The 18771-nt window shown below is 41.9% G+C and overlaps 1 pseudogene; it reads right to left on the reverse strand.

The window, feature by feature from the left end:
- Window positions 1-2150: 2150 nt before the first annotated feature.
- Window positions 2151-18771, reverse strand: part of LOC103659903 — a 50711-nt pseudogene continuing 34090 nt past the window's right edge.

An 18771-nucleotide genomic window follows, 5' to 3' on the forward strand; every position in this document is an offset into this window, starting at 1 on the left:
CAACCGGTGACTTCATTTGTGCTCTGTTCCTCTCATTCCCTCCCCCTTACTGTAAGCCAACCATGATGATTTATAACTTGTGATTAAAAGACAGATATGGGAAATAGTCCCATTTCAAGGCTGAGTTCAACTCAAGTTAATTATCGGAGAGTCTCAGATTTTTAGACTTGGGAGAAGAATTCCAGGTGAATTCAACTACAATTCCAGATGAATTAAATTCCAGGTGAATTCAGCTACCTACCTGACACTTGAGGGTCTTTCTTCAACATTTCCACAAGTTGTGGGGTTATATAGTCCTTCTAGTACGGTGTGATGGTGATAGGAGTGTGGGGAACCCTTAGCTGACTAGAGGCTTCCTCTTTTCTCCTCTCCTGTGGTTCAGGATGCTGCGTGTGGTAATACTGAAGCAGGAAGTTATTTGTATTAGAACACATATGTATTTACGTACACGTACACACAAACACACACGGTGTAAATTTAAATCTGTAAATTGCTTTGGATGATGAACGGCAGGCTATTACCTAAAATGTTAAACATGAGTTAGGGACTGAGCTAGTACCCAGAGAGAAAATTATTTGTAATTTGAAGTTAAAACCATCTGTCCAAGCAAGGGGCTCAGAGTAAAAAGCAAATGGGTAGGTAGGCTCCATAGATGGATGACAAGGGACAAGAGCCCAGCCAGGCAAGGGACTGCCAGCTGGAACTGGCAGTCCGGGCACCGTCTAGCTCTACAGCCAGAAGAGGGGACTCTAAGCCTTGAGTTGGCCCTACTCCACTGCAGAAGCTTTGAGAACCGCTTAGAGAGCGTTGTGAGGAACACTGTGCTTACTTGTGCATACTCCGGCCACGCTCAAGGCTCCCAGCTGCTTCAGCTCGCGCTCTGCCTGGAAGTCAAGAGCTTCTCTCTCCCTATCTTCTCTTTTGCCTGCTGGTCTTAATAAGAAAATAGAGGTACATCTGTGAGTGTAAGGAATAACAAACTCTTAAAGAACCAGAATTCTTTAAATTCTGCCTTTGCCCCTTGCTCTTAGTCTCTAAGTAGTCTGGGGTAATGACTGTCTATTACAAAGGAAAGTATTGAAGTTGAAAAGCAGAAAACTTACTTGGTCCAGAGGTCATTCAGTCCATCTTAGCACAGCTTCTTCGGTAGTTATTCCCTTGGTTGGGTTGAAAATCTCTCTTTCGATGGCTTTCACCCGTTGATCCTAACTCTAACCCAGGACTGCACAGAACAAATCCAAATGACCTGCCACAGTGAGGCCTCCGGTCTTTCCAGACAGCTCGCTTGTGATCAGAAGTCTGTGAGCCCAAATGGGGCGCCAGGGTGGCGCAGCCAGTTAAGTGTCCGACGCTTGGTTTTGGCTCAGGTCATGATCTCAGGGTCATGAGATTGAGCCCCGTGTTGGATCTGCTTGAGATTCTCTCTCCCTCTTCCTCTGGCCCTCCCACTCGTGCTCGCTCTTTCTCTCTCTCTAAAATAAATACATAAATCTTAAAAAAAAAGTCACTGAGCTTATGAATATCGTATGTTTAGCCCATGCTGGCCCATGGTAGCACCTCATAAATGGTAGCTGTTATTATTATCAGATTGCCTTTGAGCCATTCTTTTCTTCACCAGTCAAGCCCTTTTAGGGTCACTGATGTCACAGAATTAACCAAAACAGAGGTTCCTCCTTAATTACATCAAGCACTTTATGTGTATGTGTTAGACACAAGTGTGCTGGACAACTGGAGACGTCCTTCCTTTACCCTCCAATAGCTGCACCTCACCTTTTTTAAGTTACCAAATCATTCCTAAAGATTTGGCTCAAGGTATTTCCTCTTTGAATCTCTTTTCCTTCCACCAAGGGTAACTGATCACTCCATTTCTTCACTTGACTTGAGGCTGAATCCCATCTGTATTTCTTTTAGATCTCTCCCAACCCCCACCCCAACTCACCCAATATCTAGAATGCTAAACTCCTCTTGGTATCTGTACTGTCAAGCAGAATGCCTGGAACATAACAGGTAATAAATATTTATTAATGGAATGATAACATTTTTGGGTATCAGTTTATACAATACTTATTTTGCTCTATTATCTTTAATTAAATACCAAGACTCTTCCATTCATGTCACCTAGAAATCATTTCACCCACTGCTGTGTTTGGCTACCAGTCTCTCTCTTCAGCAATGGTGAGGTGGATACGCTTTTCCTTGGGGAAGAGAAATCTATGTTTTGTTGCCTCTGCCAATAACAAAAATGTTGGGGAATTGGGTGGCAAAGCTGTTGCCATTGACATCTTTCACGTGAACCACATCAAAAGAACCAGGGCGTCTCTCTTTATTGGTGGTCACACCGATTCTTCCTAGGTTAGCACCTCCAGTCACATACACAGGTTCCCAGTGTCAAACCTGATGCAGTTGGTAAGCTTGCCAGTCTCCAAATCTGAACGGTGTTGTTCCCTTTGATGAGGGAACCAGCGTAGTGGATGGTGTGAGAATCACGGGTCACCTGATGAGAGATTCCTCTTGTTCTCACAAAGATCTTTCTCACTTTGCACAACTTGTACTTGGCCACCATTGGTGTCATAGATTAGATGGAAATTCTCTACAGTCTTGTCCGTGCTGACAAGATCCATAAACCTGTAGGGTAGGTTGTATCAGTTTGGACCTTGCCATCAATCTTAATGAACCACTGGATGCAGATCTTCATTTCGTCTTCTGTTACGGCATACTTCAATCTGTTCGTCAGGAAAATGACAAGAGGGAGACATTCTCTCAGCTTGTGAGGACTGGCAGACGGGCAAGGAGCAAACACAGTGGTCAGTTTATCCAGTGTCCAGCGCTTTGCAGCTGCTCCACACTACAGATGCTTCGTGGGACCAAAGGCACGCTGCACTAGCCATGAAAAGAAGACTGCCGGGGCAGCTGGCTGGCTGCGGCTCTTGATCTCAGGGTTGTGAGTGCGAACCCCACCTTGGGTATAGAGATTACTTATAGATAAAATCTTTAAAAAGAAAAGAAAAGAAGGCTGACTTCCTTCAGTTGACTTCTTTCAGTGTGCTGATAGAACAGCTAGGTTATACAACTTTTATAGCTAGATGGACTTTTAAAAAATTTCTTATGCTTCATTCCTCCATCTTAGTGGTTTCCAACCTTGACTTTGTATTGGAAAGTATTACAAGTTTAAAAAAAGTCCTGAGGACTGAGTCGTACACAAAAAGATACTGATGTAATTGGCCTGGTGCGCAGCCTGGCCATTGAGATTTTGAGGATCATATCTTAGGCTGCTAATTCTGGTGAACAACCGAAATATTCCCTTTTTATGGATAAGGGAACTGATTTCCAGAGAGGTCGTGTGTCCTGTCCACACTACATGGTGGGTAGAAGTGAATAAAGAACTCAGGCCTCCTGACCTCCATTATAACACACTGTTCCTCATATACGAGTAGTATATTCATATTTGCCTCAAAGAGAGACACTCCTCTTCACTGGGACATCGGGGAGCAGCTCGTGGTTCACAGGCACAGGGAAGCCTACTAACCTTCCTTTTATAGGACCAAAGATTGAAACCAGCTTTCACAATTCTGAAATATCACCAAATAGTAATATTTTTGTGTGGAAAAACTCTCACTTTCCTCATTGTCATTTTAGTAAAGGGAGTAATCTTTTTATGACATTCAATTCCTCTTGTGGGTCTTAGTAAAAGTAATGTCATTTTGAATGAAAACCAAATGCAGTCTGAAAACTTTTTAATTTATTTTATTTTTTAAAGACTTTATTTATTTATTTGTCAGAGAGAGAGAGAGAGAGAGAACACAAGCAGGGGAGGTGGCAGGCAGAGGGAGAAGCAGGCTCCCTGCTGAGCAAGGAGCCTGATGTGAGACATGACCTGAGCCAAAGGCAGATGCTTAACCAACTGAGCCACCCAGGCGACCATGAAAACTTTTAAATTTATAACCGAATTGGCGTTTGTCTGTAGAAGATGTTTACTAGCAACATAGGATACAATGTGTAAGACGGATTGTTGTTCCGTCTGCCCTAGGTGAGAGGGACCCATGTTGGACCACCACCAAATAGTTGTCCAAACCTCCTAAAACTTGACTGGGTTGTGTTTTTACTGATACCACTCTCCTATTTCCCACTTAGGAACTATCAGCTCAACCCACTTACAGACAGTAGAGGGATTATTTTAAGCTGATTATCTATTGCTGTGTGACAGATTATTCTCAAACCTGGGAGCCTAAAACCTGTCTCTACTTTAAGGAACAGCTCTCAGATGGGTCATTCCCCAGCTCCCAGGGACCCTGCCTGACGTCACTCAGAGGTGATCAGCTGCAGGTGGGGCTGCTCTGGGGGGCCTGAGACAGCTTCGCTCACGTGTTTGGCTCCTGCAGGATGCTCGGAAGGTCAGGATCATCTCAGTTTGCCAACGAGAGCACCTACACGTGGCCTCTCCGGTGACGGTCTCAAGGTATTAGGACTAGGACAACCTTCTTTTTCTTCTCCTTCTTCTCTTCCTCCTTCTTTTCTTTTTTAATATATGGCATAGGTTGCCATTTTTTTCTTGTGGTAAAATGTACATAACATTCAATTTACCATTTAAACCATTTTCACGTTTCAGTTCAGTGGCGTGAAGTCAATTCTCAGTGTAATACGATTATCTGTCTAGTTCCAAAATTTTTTCGTTGTCCCAAGCGGAAACCCTGTACCCACTAAGGGATAACTTCCCTTTCCCCCTCCTCCCCAGCCTGTGGTAACCTCTAATCTACTTTCTGTCTCTAGGAATCTGCCTCTAGGAATCTGCCTATTCTAGATACGTCGTATTTGTGTCTGGCTTAGCGTACTGTCTTTAGGGTTCATCTATGTTTAAGCATGTGTCGGAATCTCATTCCTGTTTAAGGCTGAATAATGTCCATTGTACACGTGCCACATTTTGTTTCTGCCTTCATCCGTTGGGGGACACTTGGGTTGTTCCCACCTTTTGGCTGTTTTGAATAACGCTGCAGTGAGTATGAGTATACACATATCTCTTCAAGTCCCTGCTTTCAATTCCTTTGGGTGTATACCTAGGAGTAGAATTACTGGATCGTAGGGTCATTCTTTATTTCGCCTTTTGAGGATCCACCAGACTGTTTCCCACAGCAGCTGCCCCAGTTTTATGCTCCTATCAGCAACGCATGAGTGTTCCAATTCCTACACAGTTTCACCTACGTATTTGTTTTCTGTTTTTTAAAATAATAACCATCCTAATGGGCGTGAAGCGGTCTGTTACTATGGCTTTGATATGTATTTTCCTAATGACGGGGGATACCGAGCTTCTTTTGATGCTTATCGGACATTTGTATGTTTTATTTGGAGAAATGTTTATTCAAGTCCTTTGCCCGTTTTTGAGTTGGGTTATTTTGTTGTTGTTAAGTTGTATATTTGGGCCTTTTACATAACAGTTCATGGTGCTCAGAGAGGGGCTTCCAAGACCTCCAGGCATAGCTGCAAGGCTCCTTATGCTTAACTTCAGAAGTCCCACGACCTCCCTTCTGCTGTATTTTATAGGTCATGCAGGGTACTGAGGTCAGCCCAGACTCTAGGGGTAGCAAAAAATTTGTGGCTGTCTTTAATCTACCAGAGTACAATATTAAAATTAACTAAAACAAGGGACTCCTGGGTGGCTCAGTCGGTTGGGCAACTGACTCTTGATTTTCCCTCAGGTCGTGATCTCAGGGTCTTGAGACAGAGCCCTGCATCGGCTCCGTGCTCAGCAGGGAGTCTGCTGGCGATTCTCTCTCCCTCTCCCTCTGCCCCTACTCCTGCTCATGTGCATGCACATTTTCTCTCAAAATAAACAAATAATTTTTTTAAAAAAGATTTTATTTATTTATTTGAGAGAGAGAGAGCATGAGGGGGGAAGGGTCAGAGGGAAAAGCAGACTCCCTGCTGAGCAGGGAGCCCGATGCGGGACTCAATCCTGGGACTCCAGGATCATGACCTGAGCGGAAGGCAGTCGCTTAACCAACTGAGCCACCCAGGCGCCCCATAAATACATTTTTTTTACAAGAATTTATTCATTCTTTCATCAGAGAGAAAGAGAGAGAGAGAGCACAAGCAGGGGGAATGGCCGGCAGGGGGAGAAGTAGGCTCCCCGCTGAGTAAGGAGTCCAATGAGGAACTCGATCTCAGGACCCTGCGATTATGACCTGAGCCGAAGGCAGGCACTTCACCGACTGAGCCACACAGGCGTCCCTAAATAAATAAATCTTTAAAAAAATAAGAAAAATAAAATTAACTAAAACAATCCAATTGTTCGAATAACAGTAATAATAATAGTGGCTGCTGTTACAACTTTGGATTCAAATAACTTCCTTTCTCCTGAGGTCTTGAAGGGATTTCCCCATAAAAGCCTTCACTATGACAGGGCGCCTGGGTGGCCCGGTTGGTTAAGAGTCCAACTCTTGATCTCAGCTCACATCTTGATCTCAGGGTCGTGAGTTTAAGCCCCACGTTGGGTTCCACGCTGGGCATGGAGTCTACTAAAAATAAAAAAAAAAAAGCCTTCACTATGGCATTGTCTTATATTTTAGAGATCTTTAATTATGATATAGAGATGAGCACAGTTACTTGATTTTTAAAATCTACATAGCTGAGGGGCGCCTGGGTGGCTCAGTTGTTAAGCATCTGCCTTTGGCTCAGGTCATGATTCCGGGGTCCTGGGATGGAGCCCCGCATCAGTCTCCCTGCTCAGCGGGGAGTCTGCTTGCCTCTCTCCCTCTGCCCCTCCCCCTGCTTGTTCTCTCTCTCTTTCTCTCTCAAAAATAAATAAATAAATACGATCTTTAAAAACAATTCTACGCAGCTGATCTGCTTTATATTGACAGGGTGAGGAAAGAGGCCTGGGTTTCAAGCTTGGCTCTGCCACTAGCTGGGTGACTGTCCTCTCTTGGAGGATGAGCTGTGGTCCTCCAACTTCTCTTCTAGCTTGAAGACAGTATTGTTTTAAGAAGGAAGATGAATTGATCAAGAATTGGGATGTAGAAAATGTCTAAATACAGAACAATTTGTTGCCTAGAAATATTCCCATGTGTCATTTATTCACTGGGACAGAGAAATGACTTCAGCTTAATGGTAATTATTATAATAAGATTAAAAAATAGCGTCAGTAAACACACACACAGTCACGACGAGAGCTGAAGCAAGGCTAAGACAGTGTCTTGGAGCATTGAGGCGGAAGGGCAAAAAGATAAGAAATGGAGCAGTTCACAGGTCAGCCAGGTGCAAGGGAGCAAGGAATACGGTTTTTTGATCTATAGCTTAGTCCAGGAGTGGTATATAGGAACAAGATCTGCAACCAGGGGCAGATTCATAAAACAAAATATGCAGCAAAGAGGGGTGGTAGGGTGAGGAGAGAGGGCCCTGAACGTTGTAGCGTGTGTCTTTCGTCGGCCAAGCAAAGGACCAGCTGTTTTCATGCTGAGTTTGATTTTCATGGGCAACCGGAAGGATCAGCATCATTTTCCCTTCCCTCCTGTTTTGGAAATGAGGAAAGCGAGGTGCACATTCCTGCATGGTCCCACAGCTAGAGGCCCGGGAGTTACCAAAGCTCGTTTTCCCTACATCAAGCTGCCTGCCGCAAAGCTGCCCTTCTTTTAGAAAGGGCTCTTATTAGCCATTATTCCTCTCGGCCTCAAAAACATAATCACCGCTGGTTTTAGTGATCCGCTAAGGTCCTCTTTGAAAATGAAGAGAATATATCCTTTCAAGCTTGGTTTGGGGGATCACTCACCAGCTGTTTCTGACTATTTGCAAAATTTTCCACCACTATCTGATTCCTTCATGTAGAGAAAAATGACCCTTAATGGAAGAGATAATTTTAGTGACTTAAGTAAGTTAATTCTTTAAAAAGTATGCAAGTTATGAATGCATGTCAAGGACATCTGGACTGAGTCTCAAGCAGATGAAAGGGTCCTATTTCTTCCCTCTCTGACCAGGACCCCTGCTTTGTATTACAGCAGGACTGCAGGCCCCGTAGCTTCTCCTGACTCTCCCCTTGGGCAAGCGGCTTTTGTTTGTACCCTTTCCGTAGCAGAAGCAATGGATCTTTGCCTGGGTCCCTAAATGGGAGGCTTTGCTACTCTCCTGTCCCTGAGCGGCTCACGGCTTTTGCTTCCTATGAGAGAAGGTTTGGGGGAGGTGGGCTGTGGTTCATACCCCTCCCCCGGGGGCAGCTGATCAATACTGCATGCCTGAGCCCCCAGAGGGGACTCTCTCTTATCCCTCCCTCTTCCTCTAATGTTTCTTGTGATCATCTTATGGTTAACAGCTCAGGAGTAAGTGCAATGTCCCTTGTAGAAGTCTGTGATTCCCATGTTTTCTTAAACCGATATCATAGCCGACATTAGCCTTTAAGAATTTGTTAAAAGTTTAGCTGTTTTCTTCTTACCTACCTTCATGGTGGCCGGTCCTTGCTTGAATGCTGTAATACAAGCAATTCATGTGTTCCCTTTTTTCTTGGAGGGGTTTGTCACTCTTTGGAATTTATATCATTTAGTTGCCTTATGTATTCAGGTCTCTAATGGATTCAAGAAAAATTATGATTTTGTAGATTATCTGGCTTTCTTGTTCTTTGGATGAGAACAATGTTCTCTCAAAACTTTCTAGATCCTAAGCAGAAGTGGAACTCTAGGTGATACAGGCATACCTCACAGATATTGTGGGTTCGGTTCCAGATCATAGCCATAGAAAGAATATTGCAATAAAGTCAAATGAATTTTTTGGTTTCCCAATGTATATAAATGTTATCTTTACACTATACTGTAGTCTATTAAGTATGCAATACCATAGGTCTAAAAAATAATGTACGTACCTTAACAAAATATTTTTTATTTTTAAAAAGATTTTATTTATTTATTTATTTATTTATTTATTTATTTATTTATTTATTTGAAAGAGAGAGAGAGAGAGAGAGCGCGCGAGAGCACCAGACATGGGGGGGGGAGGGGAGGGGGGGAGAAACGGTGGGGGGGGAGAGAGAAGCAGACTCCCCTGTGAGTGTGGAGCCGGACTCCAGGCTCAATCTCACGACTCTGAGATTGTGACCTGAGCTGAAATGAAGAGTCAGACGCTTAACCAACTAAGCCACCCAGGTGTCCCAATCAAAAATATTTTATTGCTTAAAAATACTAAATGTTGGAGCGCCTGGGTGGCTCAGTCAGTCAAGCATCTGACTCTTCATTTCAGCTCAGGTCATGATCTCAGGGCTGTGAGATTGAGCCCTGAGTCCAGTTCCACACTCAGTGGGGAGTCTGCTTCTCTCTCTCCCTTCCCCACCCTCTGCTCCCTGCCCCCAACCCCTGCCTCATAAAAATAAATAAATCTTTAAAAAAATACTGTCATCTGAACTTTCAGTGAATTGTAATCTTTTTGCAGGTGGAGTAGTCTGGTCTCAATGTCGATGGCTGCTGACGGATCAGGATGGTGGCTGCTGAAGGCTGGGGTGGCTGTGACAGTACTTAAAATAAGACAACAATGAAATTGACTCCATTGATTGACACTTCCTTTCATGAATGATTTCTCTGTAGTATGCCATGCTGTTTGACAGCTTCTGCCTCCAGTAGAATTTCTTTCAAAATTTGCGTCAATCCTCTCAAATGCTGCTGCTGCTTTATCAACTAAGTTGAGGTCATGTTCTAAATCCTTTGTTGTCATTTCAACCATCTTCACAGCATCTTTAGCAGAAGTAGCTTCCATCTCAAGAAACCACTTTCTTCGCTCATCTGTAAGAAGCAGCTCCTCATCTGTTCAAGTTTTATCATGAGATGTAGCAACTCAGTCACGTCTTCAGGCTCCACTTCTTCTTTTTAAGATTTTGTTTTTAAGTAATCTCTACACTCAATGTGGGATTTGAACTTACAACCCTGAGATTAAGAGTCACATGCTCTACTGACTGAGTCAGTCAGGTGCCCCCAGGCTCCACTTCTGAACTTACAACCCTGAGATTAAGAGTCACATGCTCTACTGACTGAGTCAGTCAGGTGCCCCCAGGCTCCACTTCTTTTTTTTTTTAAAGATTTTATTTATTTATTTGAGAGAGAGAGAGAGAGAGAGAGAGAGAGAGAGCACGAGCATGGGGGAGGGGAGAGGGAGAGGGAGAAGCAGACTCCCAGCTGAGCAGGGAGCATCACTCGGGACTCGATCCCAGGACCCTGGGATCATGACAAAGGCAGGTGCTTAACAAACTAAGCCACCCAAGGGTCCCCCAGGCTCCACTTCTAATTCTAGTTTTCTTATTATTTCTACCACATCTGCAGTTACTTCTACTGACATCTTGAACCCTTTGAAGTCATTCATGAGGGTTGGAATTACTTCTCCCAAACTCCTGTTAATATTGATATTTTGGCCTCTTCCCATGAATCACAAATGTTCTTAATGGCATCCAGAATAATGAACCCTTTCCAGAAGGTTTTCAATTTACTTTGCCCAGATTCATCAGAGGAATCCCTATCTATGGCAGCTGTAACCTATGAAATGTATTTCTTAAATAATAAGACTTGAAAGTCAAAATTACTGCTTGACCCATGGGCTGCAGAATGGATGCTGTGTTCGCAGGCATGAAAACAACATCGATCTCGCTGTGCAGCTCCACCAGAGCTCCTGGGTGACCAGGTGCATTGCCAGTGTGCAGTCATATTTTGAAAGGAGCCTTTTCTCTGAGCAGTAGGTCTTAACAGTGGGCTTAAAATAATCAGTAAACCATGTTGTTAAACAGATGTGCTATCATCTACAGGCTTTGTTGTTCCATTAGAGCACAGCAGAGTAGATTGAGCACAATTCCTAAAAGCCCCAGGATTGTCAGAATGGTAAATGAGCCTTGGCTTCAACTTAGAGTCACCGGCTGCATTAGCCTCTAACAAGAGTCAGCCTGTCCTTTGAAGCTTTGAAGCCAGGTGTTGACTTCTCCTCGTTAGCTATGCAAGTCTTAGATGGCATCTTCTTCCAACCTAAGGCTGTTTCGTCTACACTGAACATCTGCTGGTTAGAGCAGCCACCTTCATGAATGATCCTGTCTAGATCCTTCTGGAGAACTCGCTGCGGCTTCTACGTCAGCACTTGCTGCTTCCCCTTGCACTTTTATGCTGTGGACATGGCTTCTTTCCTTAAACATCAGGAACCAACTCTGCTAGCGTCCAACTTTTCTTCTGCAGTTTCCTCACCTCTCTCAGCCTTCAGAGAATTGAAGAAGGTTAGGGCCTTGCTCTGGATCAGGCTTTGGCTCAAGGGAACGTTGTGGCTGGTTTGATCTGTCCCGACCACTCAGACTTTCTCCATATCAGCAATAAGGCTGTTTCACTTTATCATTCGTGTGTTCACTGCAGTAACACTTTTAATTTCCTTCAACAACTTTTCCTTTGCATTCACAGCTTGTCTAACTGGTACAAGAGGCTTTCAGCCTATCTCAGCTTTTGGACATGCCTTCCTCACTGAGCTTAATCATTTCTGGCTTTTGATTTAAAGTGAGAGATGTGTGACCTTTCTTTTGACTTGACCGCTTAGAAGCCACGGTAGGGTTATTAATTGGCCTAATTTCAATATTGTTGTGTCCAGGAAATAGGAAGGCCTGAGGAGAGGGAGAGAGAGTGGGGAGTGGTTGGCCGGTGGAGCAGTTGAATACACAAGACATTTATTAATTTGGTTTGTTGTCTTTTATGGATGCGGTTTGTGGCATCCCAAAGCAATTGCAATAGTAACATCAAGGATCCCTGATCACAGGTCACTATAATAAATATAATAATAATGAGAAAGTTTAAAATATTGTGAGAATTACCAAAATGGAACACAGAGACACAAAGTGAGCAAATGCTGTTGGAAAAATGGCCCTGATAGACTTGTGCAATACAGGGTTGCCACTAACCTTCAATTTGTAAAAAACACATTATCTGCTAAGTGCAATAAAGCAAAGCATAATAAAATGAGATATGCCGGTACTCTTTGTCTTATGAAAGTTTTCAAACATTCAGAAGTATTTCTTTCTGTTCTAGTGTGAATTTTTTATTTGATATGGGATCCTAGAAGATTCAGTGGGTCAAAGTTTATGCATATTTTATGTTTTGATAGTATCAAATTGTCATTCAAAAAATCTGTATCAATTATATTCCCACCAAATACTGTATGAATGGTACCAAAAACCTTTACCTAACTTGAAAATTTGAGGTACTTACTTTATTTTTTTATTTTTTTATTTTTTTTTACAACTTAAAACACTTCAAATTTATTATTTGAGTGATTTGTCCTCCATATTCACAGTGAGAATTGGGCATATAGAGTTATTTCTAGTACAGTTTACATTTGAGTATTCTTTATTTATTTATTTTTATAATAATATTTTGTTATTATATTATGTTAGTCACCATACAGTACATCCCTGGTTTCTGATGTAAAGTTCGATGATTCATTAGTTGCGTATAACACCCAGTGCACCATGCAACACGTGCCCTCCTTAATACCCATCACCAGCCTCTCCCATTCCCCCACCCCCACCCCTCTGAGGCCCTCAGTTTGTTTCTCAGAGTCCATAGTCTCTCATGCTTCATTCCCCCTTCTGATTACATCCCCTTCTTTATCCCTTTCTTCTCCTACCGATCTTCCTAGTTCTTATGTTCCATAGATGAGGGAAACCATATGATAATTGTCTTTCTCTGCTTGACTTATTTCACTTAGCATTATCTCCTCCAGTGCCGTCCATGTTGTAGCAAATGTTGAGAACTCGTTCTTTCTGATGGCTGAGTAATATTCCATTGTATATATGGACCACATCTTCTTAATCCAGTCATCTGTTGAAGGGCATCTCGGTTCCTTCCACGATTTAGCTATTGTGGACATTGCTGCTATGAACATTGGGGTGCATATGGCCCTTCTCTTCACTACGTCTGTATCACTACCCAGTAGTGCAATGGCTGGATCATAGGGTAGCTCAATTTTTAACTTTTTAAGGGACCTCCACACTGTTTTCCAGAGTGGCTGTATGAGGCACTTACTTTGAAGAAAATGACAAAGCTGTTAAGTTTTCAATTTGATCCACTGAAAGACATTCTCACTGTGAAATTCTATTTGCCAATTCAAAAGAGCATTTCACTGAAGGAAGTAAAACATGGGTCTTCAGTCCTTTCAGTCTAGTATTTACAACTGAGGCTCTTTGCTATTTAAATGCAATTCACCAAAATTTAGTGCTTAACCACATGAACAACACTTCTGTTTTCTATTAGCTCCCTATCCTTGTACGTCAGTGACTTCAATAATGGCTCTGATGATTTATGTCATAAGCAAAGAATGTGCTTAAAACTCTTGGCATTAAAGGAAATGTGGCTAAATGACATTCTACAGCTTCTAGTTAAACAAAACTAAAAAAGAGAAGAGAAGAAATGAAAAGAAAGAAAAAAGAAAGGAGACAGCAAACAGATTTGCTTAAATTCCCATACTTCTGATTATTTTAAATTCTATCATCTCATTTTTTTCTTCAATAAATACTTATATTTAGTTTCTGCATGTGTATTCTATGTACTAAGGGGATTAAAAATTAGATATGGTTCCTTTTTCTAAGAACTTCTATATATTCGGACGAATCTTTCCATCTCTTCACCCATCCATCCATCGATCCATCCATCCGTTCGGCCACTTATTCATTCAATAAAAGTTTGTCTCTCGTGTCTACTCTGTTATAGCAATGCATTTGGCACACAAAGTTAATAAAAGATGGTCCTTGTCTTCAAGGAAGGACAACCTAGTGGGAGAAATAGATAATGCTTATGTTCTATGAGGGGATTGGAGAAAGCTTTCCAACAGAGGTGGCATTATAGATGTCTGAAGTATATGTAGGATTTCAGTAGATGGTGTGAAAGGAAGTTCATTCTAGGTCAAGGAAGTATGAAATACGCTGGGCAAAGGCACGCAGATGCACGAGTGCATTGGAGAACAGGTGGGAGGGGGAGGGGAAGCAGTGCAGCAGATGCTGAAGTTGATGCTGGAAAAAAGTTGGCTAGTAGGATCAGTAAGAAGAAAGGGTATCATTATGAGTAAAAATGCTTAGAGACTTAGTGGAGAAGGACGATGTACTTGAACATAACTTTGAAGGATGGGTAGGATTTGATAGGCAGATTGTAGGTGTGAAAAGCACCAGAGGCAGAGAGAACAGTGTAAGCATAGATTTGTGTCCTTGGGCAAAGGAATGGATCTATGTTAGACATAAGAAGTATCTAACATTGTATCACGATCTTTCCAGCATTAGGGTTTTCACGTAGGCTGCTTTCTCTGCCAAGAATCCTCTTTGCCTGTAGCAGAATGCTTTGGATAGCCATTAACAAAAAACCCAAATTGGATGGTTTAGCCCTTAATTGATAATCCCACCAGGGCGTCATTTCACTGTGATTATCCTGGTTCTTGCCTCTCTTGTTTATTGGCTTTATTTTCAGGCTGGCTTTTGTCCGGGTAGAGAGATGGCTGCCGCTAGCAGAAAGGCTTTCCCTGATCTCCCAAACGAAATTAGAGTCTTCCTGTTCTAGCTCAGGGTACCCTACAATTTTCTTTCATAACACTCATCACCTTTAAATTATACACTTATTTGTGTGATTATTTGTTGAAGGCCTGGCTCCTCCTAGAGTCTAAGCCAGGTGACGGCAGGGACCATGAAGTTTTCTCCCCTCCAGCAACCCTGTCTGTTTCCTATGATTAAGAGTCTCTTACGGTTTGTCTTCCTCTCTGGTTTCATCTTTTATTTTTCCTCTCTTTCCCTCTGATCCTCTGTTTTGTTTCTTAAATTCCACATATCAGTGAGATCATATGATTATCGTCTTTCTCTGATTGACTTATTTCGCTTAGCATAATACCCTCTAGTTCCATCCACGTCTTTGCAAATGGCAAGATTCTTATTGATTATTTCCTACATTATAAATAGTACTGCTTAAAATGTATAAGCATCTCATTATATGAAGAAATAAAGACAATATATACAATTAAGGAAATAAAAATCTCGGGTCTTTATAATAAGGCATATTTTCTAGAATGTGCAAGACACAGGTAAAACAGTGAGATGGATTTTTGTATGGCCAAAGGATCTGTTGGCATTTTTTAATGGGTCACCTTCATATCTCTGTCTTATTTTGTTCTGCTCATGAAAACTCTGTAATGTTTGAAATCATTACACCCTGTGCAAAACCAAAATAAGAAATTAGCTTTGCAGGGTCGCCTGGGTGGCTCAGTCGTTAAGCGTCTGCCTTCGGCTCAGGGTGTCATCCCGGGGTTCTGGGATCGAGGCTTGCATGGGGCTCCCTGCTCCCCTGGGAGACTGCTTCTTCCTCTCCCACTCCCCCTACTTGTGTTCCCTCTCCCACTGGCTGTCTCTCTCTCTCTGTCAAATAAATAAATAAAATCTTAAAAAAAAGAAAAAAAGAAACTTATTAAAAAAAAAAGAAATTAGCTTTGCATTAAAATCTTTCATTTTTAGAGAAGCTCCTGGCTTTTTCCCAAAACTAGGCTGGGTTTTTAATATCCCATTAAGAGAACCAGCTTAGCTTGGTGAGATAAAAACGGACATTAGGACAATCTGTGTCCCACTGTTATTTCGACAATAACTTTGAATAACTGCCCAAGACTTTTGCGCCCCAGTTCTCCATCCATAAAATGCTTTGCAATGGGTGTTCAGTGTTTGGTAAGTGAATGAATGAAATAATAACAGCCAGCACTTACTTGGTTCTCACCACACGCTCGGCCCTTTACACGCATTATGACATGGGAGCTCTATGAAGTGGATGCAGTCATTAACTCTAGTTTATAGAGGAGAAAGTTAAGCTTACTTAACTGGCTCAAAATCATACTGCTAGCAATGTGTGCAGTTTGAACCCAGACTACCTAAACCCAGTGCCCGTGTTCTTAAATGTGCTATGACTGAGTCTTCGCCTGGCTCCAAGAGGAGAAAGTCAGCTAAACGCAACTAACAACACTCCAGCTATCCTCTGCCTGGTGACCTCGTGTCTGTGCTCTGTCTTGTTACACCGTGTGAGGAAGGAGTTCAGCAGGGCTGGAATCCCTCACTGTGTGGTGTCAGCGATTTTGCGTGCAGGAAAACTCTTTTACCTCTTGCGCCTTGAAGATTGCATAACGAGGGTCCCTCTAAACCAGAGAGACAGAGTAATTGACCTCAAAATATGTACTCCCCTTTGACCTCCCTGGGGGTAAGTCAGAGGCATAGAGCCAAGTATTACTGCCATCTCTTCCAGAAATCTCAATAGAACACCATCAAAAAGAAATCTGGTATCTGGTAGAACACACGGCCAATAGATGCGTTAGACCCAGATGGCAGTGGTTGGAGGTTGGGAGGAGGAGTCCCCACCCGTTTGTCGAAGCCTCAGAGTATCCTAATTCATATTTAGAAAGTGTATACATGAACAGCGAGGTTGAGTTTCTAGGACTCTAAAAACCTTCATTTCATTTTGAAAACAGTCAGTGCCACATAGTGACCTGACTATGCGAAGTTTGAGATGAGATTCTTTGTTCTTCCTGATGGTTTAGAAACACATTCCTTATTTTGGAAGCGTATTGAAATCTGATTTATAGAGTGAACACATTCTAGGGCATAAACTGAATATTTTGTAACGCTGAAGTTAAGTGAGAGTGACTCTGGTGACATTGTGGGTGTCAAGGGTGTGCTGAGGCAGAGCTAACCCTGTGGGTCTTAAGCAAAATTGGGGACGGCTGCATGTGTGAAAGGTCAAGGGGAACTCACAACCTATTAGATCAGGCACGAGCGACTGATATCAGAACCAAACAGGTTTATAGCTTCCCTAAGCTATTTAAAAAACATCTTTTAAAAAAATGCAGCTTGGCTGAGAGAAAGAACAGAGAGGCTACCCCAGTCAACACAGAGGAGTGGATAGGCATGGAGCAGAGGTGAGAGCTGTGAAGAAAACAAAAGAAATGTGATTTCTGAGTGTTTTCTTAACCAGAATCACATATCTAAAAGATATTCATGCTTCATAAACTCTCAAAAGTACTTATCAAACAAAACACAGAAGATATTTTGAGTGCTCCCACTGCAAAAAACCAACAAACAAACCCCCAAATGGACAACTAACGCCCTTCCCCGCAACTAGTAAGACTGTGATTCGAACCTTTCGGCAGCAAAATACCGTTAATTTTGGAAGCCTACCGTCTGCCCTGTGCCACAACGGAATGCTGTTGTCATGGCTCTCTTAACATACCCTGTGGTGTCTGAGGATCGGATGCACAGAACCTTTCTGGTTTAATTGTGCATTTCCTTGTTTTCTTTGGTGTCTGTCTGTCAGAACAAATATTTTATTTATTTATTTATTTATTTTATTTTATTTTTTAAAAATGATTTTATTTATTTATTTGACAGAGAGAGACAGCCAGCGAGAGAGGGAACACAGGCAGGGGGAGTGGGAGAGGAAGGAGCAGGCTCCCAGCAGAGGAGCCTGATGTGGGGCTCGATCCCAGAACACCAGGATCACGCCCTGAGCCGAAGGCAGACGCTTAATGACTGCGCCACCCAGGCGCCCCAGAACAAATATTTTAATGTTGATGCATATAAATATAAAAAATTTAATAGTTAATAATGGAACAATATAGTATGCTTGAGACATTTTAAAAACTCAAAGCAAAGCCTACATAAAACACTTTTTAAATTTTCAGTAGGAACCTCTAAAAACAGTGTTCTGTGTTAATAATTTACCTTCCAAATTAGATTCAGGGAGAGACATTTTAAGGTGGTTATTCAAACCATGTACAATGCATAATTATTAAAATGGGTGTAAAAAAATGGAGGTAACTAGCTCCGAAGAAATTATGTAAAAAAAAAAAAACAGTAAATGGTATTAAATTGTTAACTTATAAAACTGAGTACCATAAATGTTCAATGTACATTTATGATATCTCGGCACTATTACTTGCATTTGCTTCAAGTAGAAATATCTTCATAGCTGCACTTTAATCATTTGAAACACCTTTATATGCATTTAAGATATTGTGTTTTTGGAGTCCAAAATCTATTAAGAAACATTTTAATGTCTGATAATATGTAATTATATTAATTAGGAACAACAACAACAACAACAAAAGGATAAAATGGCTCAGTATACTCTAAGACAATATTAATAATAATGGAGTCAAGAACGAGGACGAACGGAGGTCTTAGTCACCACGCTGCCGGAGAGGTAAAGATCATCTTTCCTTCTCGCCCCGCGTCCTCTTATTTCTGTGTTAAATTGAAAGACAACTCCTCTTTTTAAAGAATTTAAGGATAGTGAAAAATTATGATGAATTTAATATTCTGGGTAACAGAACAATTGCCACACATATAAAACTTTTCATTCTGGGTCATACATTTCAAGGAAACAGAATAGAATAAGGTGACTTTACTATCAAGACCAATCAGACAGTCGTGTTGCTTTGTGCTTCCCGAAGGCACTTGGATCTTGCAGCGTCGTGGGGCGGTCAAGAGAAATGCAAGTGATCACCGTCTGCGACGACAAGGAGTTCTGGTTGCTTGGGGCTGGCCAGATGGGAGCTTACGGTATTTTCTTCAGTTCTCCTTCGGCTTTATATAAAGAGCACCCTTAGTGAAATGGTTTTCATAACTTTTCCTAATGGTCTTTTTATAGTGCAATAGAGACTTTTATGTTAGGTATTTTCTTCAAAACTCAAAGTCACAAACGACTTGCTGTAACTTATGTTCTACTTCTTAATTTACGTCTGATTTCACATGCTACATTATTAACTAATATTATAATA

This window comes from Ursus maritimus, unplaced genomic scaffold (genome assembly GCF_017311325.1).
Source record: "Ursus maritimus isolate PB19 unplaced genomic scaffold, ASM1731132v1 scaffold_1, whole genome shotgun sequence".
Lineage (NCBI taxonomy): Eukaryota > Metazoa > Chordata > Mammalia > Carnivora > Ursidae > Ursus > Ursus maritimus.